The sequence below is a fragment of the Mastigoproctus giganteus genome, chromosome 7, assembly GCF_048544385.1.
Source record: "Mastigoproctus giganteus isolate SK-2022 chromosome 7, ASM4854438v1, whole genome shotgun sequence".
Lineage (NCBI taxonomy): Eukaryota > Metazoa > Arthropoda > Arachnida > Uropygi > Thelyphonidae > Mastigoproctus > Mastigoproctus giganteus.
Genome location: NC_143581.1, coordinates 199,659,275 through 199,674,967, shown reverse-complemented (window position 1 = coordinate 199,674,967; position 15,693 = coordinate 199,659,275). Strand labels below are relative to the sequence as shown.

General features: G+C 37.8%; 1 protein-coding gene across 1 annotated transcript in view; it reads left to right on the top strand.

Moving 5' to 3' along the window:
• The window catches only part of LOC150083552 (stress-activated protein kinase JNK-like), a 440,237-nt gene that overhangs the window by 407,112 nt on the left and 17,432 nt on the right, over positions 1–15,693 (top strand).

Here is a 15,693-nt window from a genome sequence, read left to right as displayed (position 1 = left end):
ATAAATTGTTTATTAACAAAATATTAATTTTTTATTACTGTACTTTTATTTTTAAAGACACTCATGCGGATACATACGTATCATAACGTCGATCAGCACCTTAAAAGATTCATCGCTACTATTACCTGTTCACAGTTCTTTACTGGTAAATACACATCATAATGCCAACCAATGACTACACAGTAGCTTGTCGTCTGTCGCGCTCACCACCAATCATTTCATTGTTTGCCATGCCTACCTGTCAATCAATATATCCTTCTCGATTTCTGCTCCAGAACGATAACACCTACCGTTTGTTTACTAAGCGAAGAGCGCTAGAGTCTGGTGTCGGGAAACTAATTTTCTGCGTAAGTTATCCGACATTTCTTGTCATTCTCGTGCAAACTTTCTTTACCTTAGCTGCATTTGTTAGCTAGTTCCCCCCACCATCCACACACACACATACACCATTTTTTATATATATATATTCAGGGTCATTATGAAAATAGAGTACAAATAATCTAATTACAAGTTCACTATTCACAGATTTTTTGTGGAATTTGAGCCATACCCTTTTCATCGTGGCCACCCCCTTGACATTGGGCACCTGTATGTGGTGACGGGATCTAGTAATGCTGCTGGTCATTCAGATTAGCATCACTGGGATCCAATGCCCAGACTAACACCAAAAGAATACCATGCACTGCAACTTGTGGTAGTGTGGGTGGGGGAAATTGGTGATTGAGAGGCCCAACTTCAACACCCCACACTGGACCCTGCTTTGACAAGGCTAGTGGTCCTAGTATAGCTCTTCCAGGACCAATCAGCTTGTAAGAGTCAACTGTGTCAATGCCATGCCCCTACCCTCATGGCCAAAGGGACAGGATTCAGGCTGGTAGTGGTGCAAGTATAGTGTATGGTGCTTCACTCCCAATAGCACATTTATTGCATGGTGGGTAGTGGGTATCCCATTTGGGCTCTGCGATGGGTGAGGAGCCTAGACAGCAGGCACAAATAAAAATTATGAATCCTGATACCCTAAACTCTTCTTTTTGGACTTCAACAAGGTCCCTACCAGAAAGTTACACAACTGACACAGAAAATGTTACTTTGGCAAAAAAAAAAAAAAAACACCACACAACCAAAGATTCTTCAGGTCTAACACCTGATTACCTGATTGTACTCTCCACCAGTGAAAAGCCCATAGGAAAATTGTCACCCTTCATCCAGAAGGGTTTGGCAGGGCTAGCAGGTTCACCCAAATTGGTCAAACAGCTTCATTCTGGTGACATCCTTGCTGAGACCAAAAGTGATAGGCACTCATAAAAGCTCCTCTGAAGAGCATATGTTGGGGTAATACCAATTGTATTAACACCCCACAAAATACTGAACTCATCCAAGACATAATTTCAGAATGGGATGTGCTTGAAGTATCTGAGATGGTAATCTTTTCAGAACAAAAATGCCAAGGAATAACAGCTGCAAAACTAATATTTGCATATAGGGATGGGAATATAGTACCCAGTAGGAACCTAATCCTTACTTTTAATTCACCACTGTCTCCTAATTTGATCAAAGCCAGCTATCTATAAACTGCACAGTTCATTCATATGTACCAAATCCCTTGAGGTGCTTTATGTGTCAGAAATATGGACACTCACAAATGATCTGTTGTGGTCCCCTTGCATGTGCTCAATGTAGTGTATAGGACCACAAAATTACATATGTTGGCAATTAATGTAAGTTGAATTAACTTACATTAATTGCCAAGGAGAGCCCCCTGCATACTCAAAAGCATGCCAGAAGTGGAAAGAAGGGGGAAAAAATATATAAATACTTAAGGCAGAGCTGTATGTATCATATCAGGAGGCAAAAAAAGTGGTGAAAAAACTTAAATACAAACTATCATATGCTTAGAAAGTAGCAGGGTAATGTTCCATCGGAACTGAAACAGAAGTGACTATCCCACCTAAAGAGTCATTCACTCCCATCAGATGCTACCTGTTAAGCTCACAAAAATTTGCACAAAAGTCAAATCAGCTGCCACTCCCATATCTGCACCTCCTAATGTTCCACCAGTAACAAGAGAAACTGTTAGAGAAAAGAGGGGGGGGGGGGGAAAGCCTGTAGTACCCTAGTTAACAAGAAAAAAATGGATGCCGGGATAAAGAAAGTATCAAACAATTCAGTCTTTCCTCTTTGCAGAGGAAGAAATGGACACTAGACAGCATCCATACTCCCCCCCCCCCCCAAAAAAAAAATAAATAAATCCAAGACTGTGAAAAGTAAGCCCTCAGCAATTCGGCAGCCAACTGAGGGATCCTCCAAGCCAAAATAATGGCTACATTCCTACAGTGGAATTGTTGTGGATTCTGATCAAGGCCGTCCTGCAAAAAGCATAAGCCTTTGCCTTTGCTTGCAGGAGACATATTTAAAGCCAAATGAAAACCCTTCCTTTCATAATACTATTATTTATCATATGTAAGAATAGAACTGCTGAGTATGGACATGCCCATGGAGGAGTTGAAGAATCATCACTCCAAGTAACACCAGCATGTTGTTTTAGTGTTCTAATATCAACATATGCATTTGAAAGAGATTCAGAATATGCATCACTTGAATAAAATTCTGTTTCAGTGTCAGGTGGCATATTATAAGAAGTTGATTCAATTTTATCGGCTTTAACATACTGTCCATCCCTTATTCCTTTTCAGTCCTGATGACCCAGACTGTTGATCCATTATACCATTTAAGCAAAATTTTATAGGAAAACAATTTTTACACAATTTTATCAGTAGAGACACACTAAGGATGATATTTTGTTTTTCACAAACTAAAAAAATTAAAATTCAGCAAGCATAATCTTCAAAAAATTTTGCCATTTCTTGCAGAAAATACTAAACTTGATAAAATAACTTCAATCTTAGCAACAAACATGTGAAACAAGTATACAGCTGTTATAGCGCTCTCTAGACAGTGTGATTGATGCTGAAAAATCCCATCTGTAATGCAAAGTCAGTGTGGTGATAGCAATAGTTATTTATTTCATATGCTTTTTTTTTTTTTTTTTTTGCAGTACTCATTTATTGATTACAATTGAATGGATTGAAAGCACAACGCTTTCAGTTTATTTTGGTGCAAGTTTACATTCTGGAAGCAAACGTGTTAATAACCTTATGTTGAGCAGTGAATAAATGTATCAAATTATACATTTCCAATTGAAAATTTTACTTCCAAACACTGTTTAGTTGCGTGTTTAGATTTGATATATTTCTTCACCACATGGTTGCTAATTAGGCTACTTGCTATATGATGATGGAATCATAGCTGCCAACTCTCTGAATTTACAACAAAGAATCCATCTGTTTTACTCATTTTTACCCTTCTCAAGTCTCACCATCGTAGTACAGTTTGTGACAGTTTCTCTATCTTTTTTGTTTTGAAAAAAAATTTTTTTTTTTTAATTATGTTAAAATTTAAATTTTTTAAAAACTTTGCACATTTTTGCTTATTTTTGTTAACAAATTGGCTAGCAGTTATGTGCTGTGGTAGTCTGTATTTCAAAATAGAAACACAGAATAACAGTTTGTTCTCTCTTATGTGAAGTCTATAGTACCTTGTGTAGTGTGAAGATAAATAATATTGCCTTTCGGTAAGATGAAATAAGATATAAAATTTCAGAATACTTATACATAAGATTTTCCACACATGGTAAATCTGAAAAAGGTAACATGTTTGCCCTGTGTACCATATGCAAACAAATAAGAATAACTACAGCATGCAGTATATAGAAAAATGCAGAAATAGATATTGTATTTCGTGATGACACTGATATATGTGTAAAATGTTTGTTTGCCTCTTTTTTTTTTTTAGAACATAATTTTCCTCTGAGTTGTACTCCTCGTGCACAAGTGCATTGTTCAAAAATGTTTCCCGATTGTGAAATAACAAAAAAATATATTTTTGGAGGAGCAAAAACAATAGGTATTGTTAATGAAATTATGAGGACAGGTACAAAATAATGCATCCTAATTTTTTTCCTTTCAAATGTGGTGGTATAGATCATTTTGGGTCACTAGAGGTCTCTAGTTTCAGCATACTGAGTGGCACTGTGATCGGTTTCATGAGTGTAGCACACAGATAGTTAGTTCAAAATGGTGGATGATACAGATATACATATCAAGCAAAGAGTGGTGATTGAATTTCTTACCAAGGAAGAAGTGACGCCTATTGAAATCCATACACATCTCAAATGTTTATGGTGACAATACTGTAGAAGTGAGTACAGTTAATGTTGGGTAAGATACTTTTAAGAGTGGGGAAAGTGACATTGTTGCCAAGCCCCAAAGCGGCCAGACAATAACATCAGTACAACAGACAAGAGCTGGATCAACATGCTGATCAAAGAGGACCGTTACATCACAACACATGAATTGTGCAATGCAGTAGGTATAGGGAAACCTGCTGTGATAACCGTCATAAAGGAACTAAGTTACAACACAGTTTGCACCCGCTAGGTCCAGAAAATGCTGATATGTGAGCACAAAGAAGCCCGGAAAGTCATCTGTACGGAACTTCTCCAGCACTTCAAGAGTAAAGGAGGGGTTTTTGTTTCGTGCACAAGAAGAAGTTCAAAAGACGTCCTTCTGTCGGTAAAGTAATGGCGACAATGTTTTGGGATAAAGATGGGATCATGCTTGTGGACTTCTTGGAGTATGGCACCACAGTCAACTCAGACCAATATGTAGAACCTTAATGACGTTCTTCTCCCTGACAACAAACAACTCCACATCAGACATCAGTCTGCACGCGACGAGGCCACTGCAAAACTGGGGTGCACTGTTCTTCCTCACCCCTCTCATAGCCTAGATCTTGAACTTTCGGACTATCACCTTTTCGTCCCACTGATGCACTCCATGGAATCCAATTTGCAGACAACAACCAGCTCAAGCATGGTGTTTGCAAAGCCCTCTGGAGCAAGAGTAAGACTTTTACAGGATGGGAATACACTTAAGGTAATGGACAAAACAAATTTTGTTCGTTACCTTACGTTCCGTAATCCTCTATTTTATCACTCAGTGTACTACGAATCATTGTGTAATTACTTTCATCTGAAGCCTCTGTGCACTAGAAGAGTTCTTGCTGACATCACCCTTCTATCCAAAGTAATCACTGGAACTTATGAAGCATCTGATATCCTTACAAAAATCAACTTCAGTGCTCCTTGTAGACAAGTCAGGAACCTTACACTGTTTCGCCTTAAATCTGCTATCACTGACTTTATGAAGTTCGGTCCACTAAACAGAATAAGCAAAATCAGCAAATTGACTTTTTTGACAACTCCCAATCACTGATGAACTCCATCCACAAGTTTGCCTTTTCTCTTGAACTTCTTGAATTGCGAAGTGACTAGCTCTCATCTAATATTGTAGTTTATTATTATTATTTATTTTACTATTTTCTATTCTCTAATTAATTTATTTATTATTTGTTTTACTGGTAACTTAACTTAATGCATGCCTCTTTTGTACTATATAATATCGGTGTAAATACACGATAGTTAACCCATAAATTTGAACTACGCATGTAGTGTAAAAGGAATTGTTTTAATTATATCTCATATTCTGGTTGCCTTCACAACGAGATAGCTGCTATTGCACTACTTCAAATAAATAATGCTTCTCTAGTAGAGAAGACTGCTGTTATTTATTTTCAGAGGATACCGCCACCCAGACTATAGTTTCGAAGCTAGTGGGCTTCATCATCAGTGGGCAGGCAGGTACCTTGGTAATGCAACATGCCATAACAGTTGCAAAGTTATTTCCACAATATGAGAGATGCCAAAGGACATTAAGCCTGATATACCATCATCGATATGATTAATGAATGATAAAACAACAATGGACCCAACACTGAACCCTGGGGGACTCCACTAATAACATTATAACATTAGTCCATGAAGAGCAGAGTCCATTGATTACCCCTCCCTGTCTTCTCCCACTCACCATCCCTTTATCCATAGCAGTAATTTGCCTCCAATGCCACACTGCTCCAATTTGTGCAGCAGTCTTCCATATGCAACAGTATCAAAAGCCTTTCTAAGATCCAAATATATGATATCAAAATTATTCTTTGCATCCAGTTCCTTTGTGACTACATCATAGTATCCAATCAAAATGGTCAGACAAGACTTCCCCTTAACAAACTCATGTTGTGTCCGAGTGATAAACTGAAGCCTTGTCTAGATGATCCTGCAATGCTTCTTTAACCAGTGCCTCCATTAATTTCCCTGGAACAGAAGTTAAACTAACAGTTCTGTAATTACCTGTGTCTCCCTTTGATCCTCCTTTGTGGATTGGGGTCACATTTGCACATCTCCAGTCCATGGGTACCTCCCCTGAGTCCAAGGAAGCTCTCATAATTTTGGCTAAGAGTTTGCTTAATTCCTTTGCTCCCTCCTTTAATATAACTGGATAGATTCCATCCACCCCAGGTGCCTTTCTTATGTTTATCTTCAACAATTTCTCCTCCACTTTACTCTCAGTTATTACAAGATTATCTAGCTTACTGCCGAAGTTTAATACACCTTTGGCATTCCCCTTCCTGAATAACTCCTCATGTGTGAATGTAGATGCAAAATATTCATATAGATTGTTAGCTACCTGAGCAGGATCATCAGCAGTAGAACCATCCATATCAAGTGGGCCAATCTGATTCATCCTCTTCCTTCTAGAGTTTACATAGGTAAAGAACTCATTTCTGTTTTTCTTTGCGTCCTCTGCTAAGGATTTCTCATAATTTGCCTTTGCCTGCCTAACCTCCTTTGTGACTTGATTATATCTTATATCTATCATAGACCAGCTTATGTCTATCATAGGCTTCCATGTCACCCGTTAATTTATATGTATGTAGCATAAGCTACATATTTATATATGTAGCTTATGCAGCATCAGGCAAAAAAAAAACCTCCCATTTCACCCCTCCATTCATTCCAAATTGCCTGCCAAGCTCAGCCTTAAATTTATTTAGGCTATCAACTTCCATAACAAAAGATGGAAATCTCTTTCACCAATCAACTACCTGCTGCGGAAAGGCAAATTTCCACACATCTATTCTACAATTGTCTTTCCTCAATTTGAATCTACGTCCCCCTCAGGTTCTTAATCTGAGAAAGAGGAAGAATCCCATCAGCATTCAGCTTGCTCAACCCATTCAAGGCCTTATACACCTCAATCAGATCACCTTACATGAGCATACTGTCCGGGTACTGCAATTTGCAGAACTTAAGACTTTCTTGGTAAGAGCACCCCTTTGTTCCCCTCACTAATCTTGTTACCCTTCTTTGTATTCGTTCTAGCTCAACAACCTTCCTAAGGTGTGGCTTGACCATTGCTTTGTACAGCGGGATAATCACCTCCCTGTCCTTGCTAGGACAGGGAGGTGATTATCAAAATTCCTATATGTCATTGACAAAACACCATGACCTGCCCTGGCAGCCCATCTGCATTGCTCAGCACTGCCCTAAGTCCAAAGGTGCTTTCATGATGCTCACAAACTAAGGGTTTCCTTATTTCCTTTGCTGCCTCCTTTAATATAACTGGATAGATTCCATCCATCCCAGATGCTTTTCTTATGTTTATCTTCAACAATTTCTCCTCCACTTTACTCTCAGTTATTACAAGATTATCTAGCTTACTACCAGAATTTAATACACCTCTGGAATTCCCCTCCCTGAATAACTCCTCATGTGTGAATGTAAATGCAAAATATTCATTTAGTTTGTTAGCTACCTGAGCAGGATCATCAACAGTTGAATGATTGATATCAAGTGGACCAATCTGATTCATCCCCTTCCTTCTAGAGTTTACATAAGTAAAGAAACCTTTGCTGTTATTCTTTGCCAAAGATTTCTCGTAATCTGCCTTTGCCTGCCTTAACCTCCTTTGTGACTTGGTTACAGACCAGCTTATATCTATCATAGGCTAATGTGTCACCTGTTAATTTCTATGTATTCCATGCATTTTTCTTCTCCGCCACATGTCTAATTAGATCATTTGACATCCATTTAGGCCTAAATCTTGAACAATAATTCTTAGTTGGTATTGAAAGCCTAGTAGCTTCCAAGATTAATTCTTTGAATACTTCCCATTTTGAATTTGCTGTTGGTAACATCATCAGTTGGTCCCACTGCATAGAATTTAAATACTGTCTCAGACCACCGTAGTCACCTTTACAAAAGCAAAAACCCTTCCTTTTACCCTTGATGGTAGTTACCACTTTGATTAAATCCCACTTCGGCACACTGTAATTCGGTTCCTTTATCTGCAGATTCTTAATGCATGAAGAATCACTACTGATAATCAGATCAAGAATATTACTCCCTCTAGTTGCCTCCCGAACATGCTAGTGTGTGTGTGTGTGTGTGACCAACCCACAAATTCCAGTCAATCGCTGGGAAATTAAAATTCCTCATTATAAGACACTGATTTACTGGCTCACTCTATTTCTCTGCACAATTGCTCATTATACTCATCAGGTTCATTTGGCATATAACACACACCTACTCTCATTTTTCCTTTCCCCGTGCTGATGTCACACCAAATAGACTCAACATTGCATTGTCCACCAACATCAATTTGATGCACTTCCTTATATTTTATTTTCTTAACTAACAGCATACTTGTTCCACTATGACTCCCAGCAGTCCTGGAAATCCCCAGTGCCTTTCTTTCCAGGCTACTGCTCATTTCAATTGAAGCAGGGCAAGAATCACTTTCATCCCTGTCAGCAGTTACTGTTAATCTATTAGTCCGTGTATCCCCCCAAGCTAGCAGTTTACCGAACCACTGTGCCTCGATAGCATCAGCAAATATTATTGCACCCTTTCTATTTAAGTGTATCCCATCCCTGTAGAAGCAGTCTCTACTGTTAACAAGCACAACCAGGCTGAGGAAATTTGTACCCTTTGAGCCTTGCACAATCTCTGAAGTGAGAAGAATGGGGTGGGAATAACTAGGAGAGTTATCAAAAATTATAATAAACATACCAGCTTTCTAGATTGTAATAGCTAAGATAAAGTTGTGTTCTACTATGCTATCAATAATTTAAAAATAACCTCTAGAAGGTAGCATATTTACCAACTCTATTTTTCAGTATCTTATGATTTAGTTTGTATAATAGTGAATTTTTCATTGATTTAGTCATCCTATATAGAATGGAAAATTCATCTCTTGCATTAAACCAGAAATATTAGTTTTTCTCAAACAGCTTGAATAAATTTAAGATTGTTGCTTTCTTTTTTTGTTTCATCTAATGGAAAAACTTCATATGGATCAAGAAATGAACTATTCACACATCATTGATGGATAACACCTGCAAAGAAAATGTCTTGTTTAAAGACATGATTAAAGTTTCATCTGGATCTTTGTTACAGAAGACCAAAGGCAAACCATTGCAAATTAATAATGTAATGCTTTTAACATGTCTATATTTTTGGTTTTGTTTTTAATATAGAATATTTATTGTTTAGTCTGAGGGAATTGCATTTTTGCATACATTATGCATTTCATTTTATGGGTTCAGTAAAAATATACTGCTTGATTATCAAAATAATTGAGGTAGCATATTCACAGATGAATATGCCTCAACTTGGTAAAACATTGAAGCAGTTTAAAATCTTTGAAAGTACAGGTAGTTCCCGACTTTGAGTTAATTTGTTCCTAGCACATGCTCGTAAAGGGAATTTATATCTCATAGACATAATGTTAAAAGTAGGGGTTACGTTCTCGACAATGAAATTAGTTAGCTTTATGTTTAAACAATGATTGATTTATCCAAAGAAATTAAAACGTAGACTGTAAAATCAAGCAAATTATAATAATAAAGAAATTATTTATGACTTACAAATTTTAAAGAGTGTTTATTCTTCATCATCATTATCGACTAAATGCACACTCGTTGGTTTGTTGCACAAGGAGTTGTCTTCTTCAGACATGCTTCAAAAGGTGTTTGTTTCCAAGATAATCTTCTCTTTTCTTTTTAAATTTCAGTAGCATGTATAAGCATTTTTTAATGGAACGCACAAATTGCAACTAACACGATTTGCGCAGAGTAACAATTTTACGGAACGAAGAGAAGATTCTGAAAATTTATTTATAATTTTTATACGATTGAAGATTTCAGTAAAGGGGAAACACATTTCACCATAATAACGTAAAAAACCACACAATTCCAGCTATGGATATTTTTGCAAATACAATAACATCGAGTTTACTACTTGTTTATAATTGCTTGCACTAACAGAAAAGCCGAATAAATCGGAAAGTGCAATTTTTTTTTTTTTTTTTGTTTTATGGTAGTGACCTCCAGAAATGTGCTTTAGAAAAATGTCGCAAAGCCTTTCAAAATTGGTTCTTATAACAGAACATATGATAACGATGAAAGTGTAGTCATTTTAATGATTTAAATTGGTAACTAATACAATTTGCACTATAAAAACGATCTTTTAGAGAGTTATATAGAGAAAATTTCATCTTCCGGGGTTGTGGAATGAATTACCAAAAAACAATGTGGTATTGGGTGAAATGCGTGGTTTGTAATGCAGTATTTATGAATGTTTAACATTCATTTTTTGCAATTTATGTTCGTTTTTTCGATTTTGTTGATACTTAATACTTTGAAAAAAAAAAAAAAAAATCTCGTAAACCTGGGAACTCGTAAAGCGGGAGCTGCCTGTATATTTATTGGTAACCCTTTCTAGCTTATTACAACATAATTTGAATGTCTTTAAGATTTCACTAGAAAATTTAACACCAAAAATAAGTAAGGAAGTGGGACACCTTATATTTAAATACATGTGGTTTTAATTGTTTTAAACTGGAGGGGTGGGGATAGCCTTTCCCTGTAGCATGCCACATATTACATGGAAAATGCATTGCATTCTGCCAAGGAGTGGAGTCCAAAAGCTACCAGAATCAATTCTCCCCTCTCACTGATCTGCATGTTTCACCATCAAATATAGAATTATTAAAACTTAATCTGACTATCAGGAGTAAAGAGAAGAGAACTTGCTTTCGTAAAGGTGACTAATGATGGTCTTAGTTCTAAAATTCTTTTCGGTAGGACCAGTGAAGAGATATTGTTTAAGGTTTAGATCTAAATAGAAGTCAGATGAACTGATGAGGCTAGTGACAAAAAAGAAGAATGCATGGGATAAGACACAGAAACCTACAGCAGGTATAAACTGGCCTTCGATCAAGTGACTAGTGGGGTTAGACAATCTAGGGCAGATTAAAGAAGTTGTTGATTAAGAATGCAAAGAAAAGTAGCAAAGAATCCTTTGCTTAGTATTATAATTATTAGCTATATGGCACAAAGAAGCCTGAGACTTATGCTGCACCAGCTAAAAAAAATTTGAGTTACCTGAGAGAGAGAGAGAGAGAGAGAGAGAGGGAAGAATTATGATATCCCGCTCAGGACCCTGGGTGTGCCAAGTCCATACTCACCACATGTGAGCCCCTCGGGTTATGTTAGCATTAGAAGGAAAGTTCCAAATGCATTGGCACACTAGATATTAATGACAATTAATGAAGATCCTAATCAGGTTGCTGAAAAACTGAAGAAATTGAGAGATGGGAATACCAAGTTATAACTGGCAGCTAAATGATTTTGCAATAACTGAGAAGAAAGTGAAAGAGAGATTGTTGAAGCTAAAATTAATAAAGACTTCTAACATATGGAATCTGTCTAGAATTTGGGGAGTACAATGTGTACAGAAAGGATAGGAAGGGAGGAGGGGTTATGCTATTAGTTAAGAAACACAAAATCCAAGGAAGTGAAGTCAGTCGACATCACTGGACAAGTGCAGTGTCAAGTCAGTTTGGTGTGACATAAGCATTGGGAGATCAAAATTGAGAGTAGGAGTGTGCTTGCTGTAGGCCTAATGACTCTAATGAGTATAATAAGAAACTGTATAGGGAAATAGAGGGGGCCAGTAAACCAGAGCATCTTATAATGGAGGATTTTAATTTCCCAGATATTGACTGGAATTTGTGTGTTGGTCACTCACACACTAACAAGGCTTTTGTGGATTTATTGGATGAGTGTTTTCTACATCAGCATGTTCGGGAGGCAACTAGAGGGATTAATACTCTTGATCTCATTATCAGTAATGATTCTTCATGCATTATGAATCTGCAGATAAAGGAACCACTAGGTGGCAGTAATTACAGTGTGCTGAAGTGGGATTTACTCAGAGTTAACTACCATCATGGGTAAAGGGAAGGGTTTTTGCTTTCGTAAAGGTGACTATGATGGTCTGAGACAGTATTTAAATTCTATATAGAGTGGGACCAACTGATGATGTTACCAACAGCAAATTCAAAATGGGAAGCATTCAACGTACTTATCTTGGAAGCTACTAGGCTTTACATACCAACTAAGAAATATTGTTCAATGTTTAGGCCTAAATGGATGTCAGATGAACTAATGAGGCATTAGCATTAGTAGAGGCATATGATGCAAGAAAGCAAGCTTATTCAGCATCAGCCAAAAAAAAAAAAAAAAACACACACACCACTCCCATTTCACCCCTCCGTTCGTTCAAAATACCTGTCCAGTTGAGCTTTAAATTTGTTTAGGCTATCAACTTCAACAACAAGTGCTTGTTGTTGAACAACAAGTGCTTCAACAACAAGTGCAACAAGCACTCAGCAACATATGGCAGAGAAGAAAATTGCATGGGATATATATAAATTAATGGATGACATGGAAGCCTATGATAGATATAAGCTGGTCTGTAACCAAGTCACAAAGGAGATTAGGCAGGCAAAGGTAGATTATGAGAAATCCTTCGCAAAGGATGCAAAGAAAAACAGAAAAGAGTTCTTTACCTATGTAAACTCTAGAAGGAAAGGGATGAATCAGATTGGTCCACTGGATATTGATGGTTCAACAGTTGAGGATCCTGCTCGAGTGACTAACAAACTAAACGATTATTTTGCATCTACATTCACACATGGGGAGTTATTCAGGAAGGGGAATGCCAAAGGTGAAGTAAAGCTAGATGATTTTGTAATAACTGAGAAGAAAGTGGAGGAGAAATTGTTGAGGATAAACACAAGCACCTGGGGTGGATGCGATCTATCTAGTTATATTAAAGGAGGCAGCCAAGGAAGTAAGCAAACCCTTGGCCATAATTATGAGAGCTTCTTTGGGCACAGTGGAGAGGTACCCATAGACTGGAGATGTGCAAATGTGACCCCAATGTGATGACAAAGGAGGATCAAAGGCTGACAAGTAATTATAGACCTGTGAGTTTAACTTCTGTTCCAGGAAAATTAATGGAGGCACTGGTTAAAGAAGCACTGCAGGATCATCTAGACAAGACTTCAGTTATAGCTTGGACACAGCATGGTTTTGTTAAGGGAAAGTCTTGCCTGACCAATTTGATTGGATACTATGATGCAGTCAAAAAAAGAACTGGATGCAGGGAATAACTTTGATATTATATATTTGGATCTTAGAAAGGCTTTTGATACTGTTGCACATGGAAGACTGCTGCACAAATTGGAGCAGTGCGGCATTGGAGGCAAATTGCTGGTATGGATAAAGGGATGGTTGAGGGGGAGAAGACAGAGAGTGGTAATCAATGGACACTGCTCATCATGGACTAATGCTATTAGTGGAGTCCCTCAGGGTTCAGTGTTGGGTGCATTATTGTTTTCTGTATTTATAAATGATATTGATGATGTATATCAAGCTTAATGTCCAAGTTTGCGGACGATACAAAGTTTGGCAGGGTTTTTAAGGACACTACTGATGCTATGCTGCTGCAACAGGATCTGGAAAGGTTGAGCAGATGGGCTGAGAGGTGGCAAATGAAGTTTAACATTGACGAACGTAAAGTATTACATATGGTAAACAGCAACCCCAGAGCAACGTATCAACTCTGTGGTACTACACTGACAGGGGTAGATAATGAAAAGGACCTGGGGGTAATTGTGCAGGTAGATATGAGGTTCTCTGAGCAGTGCAGACGGGCTGCAAGAGTAGCTCATGGTGGCTTGGCGCCTCCGTAGCCATGTGGGCAAGAGCAGCAGTGCGTAGCACACGCTTCTTGATTAGACCGGGGTTCGAGCCCGTGACCACCAAATACGGAAAGGTCAGGGAATGACCACCGCATATCTCCAGAGCAATATGGCCTTAGTTGCTAATGCTCCTAGAATACCAAATAACAAAATAACATGGTGTCTTGTCAATGATATACAGGAATTTTTCTAGCAGGGATAAGGAGGTGAATATTCCCTTGTATAAGGCAGTTGTCAGGCCACACCTTGAGTACTGTATACAGGTCTGGAGGCCTCATTTCAAGAAGGATGTAGAGCTGCTGGAACGAGTACAGAGAAGGGCAACAAGATTAGTGAATGGAACAAATGGTTGCTCTTATGAAGAAAGGCTTAAGTTTTGCAAATAACAGTGTCTGGAGACTAGACACCGGCAAGGTGATCTGATAGAAGTGTATAAAGCCTTGAATGGCTTGAGCATGCTCAATGTCGATGGGATTCTTCCTCTTGCTCAAAATAATTACCTGAGAGGGCATAAATTCCGATTGAGGAAAGACAGATGTAGGATAGATGGAAATTTGCTTTTAGCCAGCGGGTAGTTGGTTGGTGGAACAGACGTCCATCCCTTGTAGTGGAAGTTGATAGCCTAAATAAATTTAAGGCTCAGCTGGACAGGTATTTCGAAAGAACGGAGGGGTGAAATGGAAGTGGGTTTTTTTTTTTTTTTGGCTGATTCTGCATAAGCTTGCTTTCTTGCATCATATGCCTCTGCTAATGCTATCCAATTGTGTCCAAACCATTGGCCATAATTATGAGAGTATCCTAGGATTCACAGGCAGTTCCTGTAGAATAGAAATTTGCAAATGTCTCTCGTGTTCACAAAGGGCGGGAGGTGAACAAAAGGAGAAATGAATAATTATAGACCTATAAGCTTGACTTCTGTTCCTGGGAAAATAATGGAATCAGTGGTTAAAGATATATTGCAGGATCATCTTGACAGGAATGCAGTTAGATGGAAATCAGAGATGGATTTGTAAAGAGGAGATTTTGTGTGACCATTCTGATTAAATATTATAACACAGTGAAAAAGGAACTGGATGCAAACTAATTTTTACATCATAAACTTAAATTTCAGTAAAGCTTTTGACATTGTTCCACATGAAAGACTTGTAAAGATTTGAGTAAGTGTGTTCCACACCTACTCCAATTTTTACAATTGGCAATAAGTTAATTCTATGAATAAAGGAATAACTGAGTGGCAGAAGACAGGGAGATTACCAGTGGGAACTGCTCTTCTTGGACTAATGATATTAGTAGTCTCTCAGGATGTAGTGTTGGGCTCTTACTGTTTTCATTATTTATGTCATAATTTCTGGTATTTAAAAGTAGAATTTAAACTGTACAACCCCTTTGAAAACTTTGTTCCCAATGCATTATTTGACATTCCACCCAGAATTTTATAGTCATTCAACCCGCACTCCTTTTGTTTTTTTTTTCTTATCTTTAAGTTGATAATAAATGCTGTGGTACACAACTTCCTTTGTTTCAGGTTTGATTTGATTTGATTTGATAGTTGTTGGCGCATCGGCTTCTGTGGCCATATTGCACCTCCCAAGGTTTTTGCAGTACTTTGATCCAAGCCCGAGGCGGG